The following is a 6,989-nucleotide window of genomic DNA, read 5'->3' on the forward strand; positions in this document are numbered from 1 at the left end:
TTTGTCACAGAACAATTGTTTGAATTTTAAGAACGCTGCCCTTGCCATTTCTATTCGTACCCGGATCTCTTGGTCTTGATCTAATTCTGTGTTGAGGTAAGCTCCCAGATATTTATATTTTGTCACTCTCTCTATTTGCTGTCCACCAAGAGTTAGTTGTTCATTATTTATTGGACTCCTTGATACTATCATAAATTTGGTCTTATCTGTGTTGATGTCAAGTCCCATTTGAATGCATTCACTATTTATTGCATCTAGTAAAGTTTGTAGATCTTCTATACTCTCAGTCATAATTACCGTGTCATCTGCAAATCTCATGGTGTTTATGATTTCGCCACCAATTCTTATTCCCTCTTTTCTTTCCCATAAGGCTTTTCTGAATAAGACCTGTGAGTACACGTTAAAAAGCGTCGGAGACAAGACGCATCCTTGCCTTACCCCTCTCGCAATCGGTATATTTTTTGTTTCTATATTGTTCACCTTTACTACTGCTTTCTGGTTCCAGTATATAGCCTTAATAGACTCAATGTCTTTTTTGTCTAAATTGATGTTTTTTAATTCATCTATTAACTTCATATGCTGCACTCGGTTAAAGGCCTTCCTAAAGTCTATGAAGTATACATATGCACTGTTCTTATATTCCCGACATTTCTGCAAGAGTACCGTCAACGCAAATAATGCCTCTCTTGTACCCATGCCTCCTCTGAAGCCAAACTGAGTTTCATCTATCTGCTCCTCACATTTCTTATAAATTCGGTTTTGAACAATTTTCAAGAGAATCTTTAAAGGGTGGCACATTAGGCTTATCAATCTATAGTCATTACATGATTTGGGATTGTTGTTTTTTGGTAAAGGTAAAAATATCGATTTAAGCCATTCTTCCGGGATGTTGCCCTGTACATATATGTGGTTGAGAATTCGGGTGAGTCTCTTTATATTACCGTTATCTAAGGCTTTTAACAGTTCAACTGGAATTTGATCAGGACCCGGTGCTTTTCCTTGTTTTGCATTCTGTAGGGCATTCTTTACTTCTGAGGTTAAAATTTGTAGGTATTGTTTTTCTTCACCTATATCTTGTTCATTTTCTCTCTCGTCATGGAAAAGATGGATTATATATTGTTCCCATACTTCCTTTATTTTGCTCTCTTCAGTAAGTATTTCTCCATTATTATCTCTTGTTATTAGTGTTCTTCTTTGTCTGGTGTTGCCTGTAAGTTCTTTCATTTTTTTATGTAAGTTTGAGGTGTCATGTTTGTTGCTGAGTTCTTCCAATTCCTGGCATTCTTTGGTTATCCATTCCTCCTTAGCCTTTCTTATTTCATATTTGATTTTATTCTTGATGGTTTTATATTTATTTTCATCTTTATTTTTGTATTTTCTTTTTTCAGTTATTAGCTCAACTATTTCCGGTGTCATCCAGTCTTTTTTAGTTATTTTCTCTTCTTCGCCTAGGACCTCCTTCCCCGCTTTTAGTATGGCTTTTTTCATATCTGTTCATTCAACGCTTTCTTCAGTTAATTTATTTATCTCTGAGTTTAGTTGCTGTTGGCAGTTGTCGTCTTTTAGGTTTTTGATGTTAATTTTGGTGGCTTTAACTTTTTTCTCCGGTTTCCTGAGTTTAATGTTGACCTTTGCTAGTAATAGATTATGATCCGTATCTGCATCTGCGCTTGGATAGGTTTTTGCACTTTGTACTCCATTACGAAACCTTTTGTTAATCGTTATAAAATCTATTTGGTTTCTGATAATGAAAATAGCCGAAGAAAATTTTACGAGGAGCCTAAATAAATAAGAGGCCTTTAGTAGAAGTAGAAAAGGCTGGAAAGATTTTTAAATAAAAATTTTTAGGTAAAAATATGGACAAGACAATGAAGATAATAAAACAGTTACCACTAGATATAAACGATAATTTTTTTCTTGAAAGCTGTCTAGTTTGACACCAGATTCATGCATTTGTGAAACTTCTTCTTAACCGTCTCTCTTTTCTTTTTCTTTATGTCCATTTTATTCGTTCTTTGAAAGTTCTTAAGTTCTTTGAGACATCAGTTAGATAGCATTTCTCTTCTGTTGCATGGACACAATCGTATTACTCCTCGGGATTGGAGATTGCATTAGTCGCGGCACAAATCTCACCGTATGATGAGCCAGAAGTGAGTGCCCTATTACTGGATCCTGTAAATCCAAATGGGCTAAAAGAGGGACTTATTATCCAAAAACAATTTTGGTTTGCGCTTAATAGTCAATACATAAAAGTCAATACATTTTACCGTAAAATGGGGTGTACTTGAGCTAACTTTTGTAATTAATATTAGTAAAGTTTCTTTTCTTGTATATACTACAAATGTGGCCTCGAAATTATTACCTTCGTTTATAAGAAAATGAATAATAAGTTTTTAAGTTGCGTTATAATCTTAAAATTTTACAACTTACTCACTTTTCGCTTGAATTTGGGCGAAGTTGACCGCCGAGGTGAAGATGTCCTTCGGGTCAAAACTTGCAGGATCTTGCATCGTACCTAGATTGAATCGGCACTGTTTATTGTTTCATTGTTATTTAGTTTGAAGCGCATAAAACATTTTTAAAGATTATTACGAACTTATCGACAATAAATTTGTAAAATGCCGAGGGTGTATAAGCGTGAGGATGGTGCAAAAATTCTTAAACGATACAGTGCGGAAACGCTAGAAAAGTGTTAAACAAAAGATTTAGATGGAAAAATAAGTGCTAATGCAGCATCGAAAAAATACAAAATTCCAAACGGTACGTTAATGAATAGAATACATGGGCGATGCATTAAATGACATGGTGGTCAAACTGTTTTCACCAAAGTTGAAAAAAATGATTTTGTGGATGCAGTGATTACTTGTGCGAATTTGGGATTCCCATTAAATACATTGGATCTTCGGGTAACTGCAAAAGCTTACCTAGACCGTCTTGGGAAAAACTTACTCTATAAAAATAATTTTCCTGGTTACGATTGGAGTAAGGGGTTTCTAGAGAGACATAAACAAACTTTAAGTGAACGCTTAAGAAACAACATATAAAGAGCTCGTGCTGCCTTCACCGCTGAAACATTAACACATTTTTTTGAGGAATTAAGCAAAACACTTGAAGGTGTCGACCCTGCTGCAATATTTAATTACGACGAAAATAATATAAGTGATGTCTGGGGAAAAAGAAATTAATTTATCAAAGAGGTGTCAAATATCCAGACAATATAATAAATTATACCAGAAGTGCTGCGAAAACTATGTTATGTGTTTCGGCAACTGGACATATATTACTGCCTTATGTAGGCGCCATATGCGGATTCTTGGCGCCTTGACGCATTATAATCGATCTAATCATCGATGGTTTGATGCAATTTGTTTTATCGATTGGTTTAAGACTATGTTTTTGCCTCATGCTCGTTTAATTGAAGGAAAGGTCTTAATAGGAGACAATCTTTCGAGTCATTTTACAAAAGAAGTGCTTAATATTTGTAAAGATAATAACATTGCTTTCATTTGTTTTCCACCAATTGCAACGCATCTTTGTCAACTCCTCGACGTTAGATTCTTTGGACCAATGAAGAATTATTAGAACCAATGACTGCACGAGCGGAAGAAAGCGAATCCAAAATCTGTTGAGAAAAGTTTGTTTCCAAGATTATCAAAAAAAAAACATTTGGAGAAAATGGCGTCGTCTGCTGCAGCTAACGCTAGAAATGGGTTTCATGCTTGTGCTGATACAGTTACTTGTTAAACAGTGCTGATGTATCAGCGGTATTATCAGATTATTTGAAAGAACAGAGAAATCCCAATAAACGTGAGCCGACAATAAAACGAAAGAAACTGAATGTTATACCTAGAAGAACAGTTGCGTATGTAGACAGTCCAGTGAAAGAAATTGACGACGATAATATGCCTTCTACGAGCAAGATACAAATTGTAAAGAAAAAGTTATTAAAGAAAGCGATGAAGCAAGTTCCGGAACAGAGAGCGCGAGTGAAAATTTTGCTCAAGAATACCATGAAGACCATGAAGTTGCAGACATTCAAAGTAATATTGCTGAGGAAACAGAATACTTTCACATTAATGGTGTAGAAGCAAACTCATGGGATGTACTAGAATATCAAACTAAGAAGAATATTAAACATTTTGTAGGACAAATTTCAGCGATTAAAGACGATGAAGCTAATGTTAAGTTTCTAAAATTCTCAAAATTGGGAAAACTTATATGATTTGATATTTTTGACGAAGACAATGTTCCTCTAAGTAAAATAAAAAAAGTATTAATTTCGACAAAAATTTGCCGAAGAGGCGAGCTGTGTTTTGTTTTGAACTTGTCTGCATATAATTTTGAGTAAGTAACCTTCTTTTTGTAGTAAAAAGTTTTTATTAAAATGTTTATTATAATTTAAAATCATTTTAGTGTGTTTTTCACTCCAATTAACTAAAAATCATTTTTATTAAGTAAAACCATAGGCAGTTGACTTCACCCCATTCGGGGGTGAAGTTGACTGCCATTACTGCCATAAACAAGCAATTTATTTTTTCTGAGTTTGGTTTTTTAAAATATCCGATGTTTTTCCACTAAAATTAAAGTTAAGACTTATACACATATTATATAAAAATATATGATACATTTTATTTCGTTCTCTAGGAAAAAGCTTTAGTTGAAGTTGAAAAACGGTCAGCTGGAACCCATTTTACGGTATTTAATTTAAGACCAAGCTATTTGTGTTTGTAGAATTTTTTTCCAATCCAGGCGGAGGTTTAAATGCATGCTGAGATATTTGGTATCTTCAAACTGAAGACGTTGACAATTGTCAGCATAAACATAATGACATGTTTCTTTACACAACGTAAATGTTACATGAAATGTGTTATTTCCAATAGATTTGACGCGCTATATTTGTTAATAATTGCTTTATTCCATTTAGCTTAGATTGGTAGTTTCTTAACGCTGATTATGGATTTGGGTGGGATGCCAAAATAGCAGTATCATCTAAACACGTTGCTACTGGAATAGTTCTTATTGTTAGAATATTCCCTGTATACAAGAGATATAGTGTTAGGCCAATGAAGCTGGCTTAAGGGACGCTTGCATATATATTAATTATATCAGTGTACTCGGTTCCTTGTTTCACCAAGAAGTTTTTATTTTCCAGATAGAATTTCAGGAGTTCAAAATGAGGATAGATGAAATTTACCATTTTTATTGGAAATAAGCCAACGATTTACTTTAAAATATTTTTTTTATGACCCTTGCTTTTTATTTGACCAGACTATTTTGAAATGTGTATTCACAGATCTATAGTCAAAGTTCATACAGTCAGATTTCAAGTTAGTAAAGTAGTGAATAAACTAAAAAATTGTTATTGCCTTTTTTATTTTTTTCTTTTTTTCATTTCATATTTTCTATTTTCAATCGTTTTTATTTTTATGTATTTAATTACCTCTATATTACCTATATTTTAATTTTGTTTTGGTTCATAAACTTAATTTTTTGTCTTCTGTTTGTTTAATCATCTTAATTTTGTTTTATTTTTTTATTTTTTGTTTTTTATTTATTTTTTTTTTAATTTTGTCGTATCATATGGTTTATTACAATATTTTATAGTTCGTAAATTACTTACACGTTTCGTCTTAATTCCATGCTTATATTTTCGTTTCTATTTAATCTAAAAATACAATTTAAAATTTCTATGTACCAAGAGAAAATGAATTCATTTATGTGAAATGGGAAGCAGATATTTCGATTTTCAAGTTTTCATAAAAACATGCAATATTTTACTGTTGTTTTTCACATTCTAATAGAATGTGAAAGAATGTGTGTTAAATCTTCATATTTTCCGCAAGTGAGTGTCTAATAGTTTTATTTTGTGGATTCTTAAAAATGTTAGAGCATGGTTGGACCTTAAACTATTAATAGTTTTTATAAAATTCTGTTGGACACAACTACGTTGTTTGAAGTAGTTTGGATTGCCACTGTTTAAAGGATAACTTTTTTTCAGATTTCATATTTGCTTGTCATTTTAATGTGAGCCCAAGTTTACTGCATACATGTATATTTGATACCGGTAGAATATTGCTGTTAGCATCTACTATTATGTTACCTTTTTTACCGGAATGGTCTTTGATCCAAGCAATAATGACTTCTCCTCCTAAAATCTCTATATTAAGATTTGTTAATTGCTTGGATGTATTTGTTAATTCTATAAAAGTTCCACCGAGATATAAACTTGAATCGCTGAATTCAGAGTCCAGAGTGCTAACCATTTACAATGTGAAACTCTCATGATTTTACGTTTCATCCTGGCACAGGGGCCATGCTAATCTTCTCCGCATCGTTCCAATTTTATATGTACCACTGAAGCGAGTACTAAAATAAATTTATTTTTAACTTATTTTAACCCTGCATCCATCACACAATAAATTAATTGAAATAAAATTCTAAAAATTCATGAAATGTTTTTTAAGCTACCATAAACGTATCAGTGCGGTTGGTATATGCAATTTTTGTATTAAAAGTGGAGTTTGAAAATGTGGTACTTAAGTAACATTCTCCATTACTGGTATAATGAGAACGTTGCTCCAAAGCAACAGTAATTTTTGTATTGTACAAACAGGGGATCACCACTAACAAAAGTAATATTTTAGGCAAAGCACGTGGTGTTCGTGTGTATTAAGGTATAAAATAAAAAAATTTTATACCTTAATACACACGAACACCACGTGCTTTGTATTCAACAGGTATACTAGCCACTCCTGGATATCTCCACTTCATGGTTTGTTCCAGTTTCACTTTTAATATTTTAGGGTTTACAATATGTAAAAAAAACTAAAGAAATAAGCAAACATGAACTTTAATACTTACACAGTTACAAGAAAAAACAAAAATAAAAATTTTTGAAGAGCTACGAAAATTAAAAAAAATATATTGGCCGGTGTTAATATCACATTTTTGACAGAAAATTGTCGTGTAGCCATTCTTACAAAATCGGC

General features: G+C 32.5%; 1 non-coding gene across 1 annotated transcript; it reads right to left on the reverse strand.

Annotated features, from left to right (window-relative positions):
• Window positions 1–6,263: 6,263 nt before the first annotated feature.
• Window positions 6,264–6,367, reverse strand: LOC140449267 (U6 spliceosomal RNA). Its single transcript, XR_011951774.1, has one exon. It is a non-coding gene; the product is annotated as a U6 spliceosomal RNA (small nuclear RNA).
• Window positions 6,368–6,989: the final 622 nt, after the last annotated feature.

This window comes from Diabrotica undecimpunctata, chromosome 8 (genome assembly GCF_040954645.1).
Source record: "Diabrotica undecimpunctata isolate CICGRU chromosome 8, icDiaUnde3, whole genome shotgun sequence".
In the NCBI taxonomy this organism is placed as follows: Eukaryota; Metazoa; Arthropoda; class Insecta; order Coleoptera; family Chrysomelidae; genus Diabrotica; species Diabrotica undecimpunctata.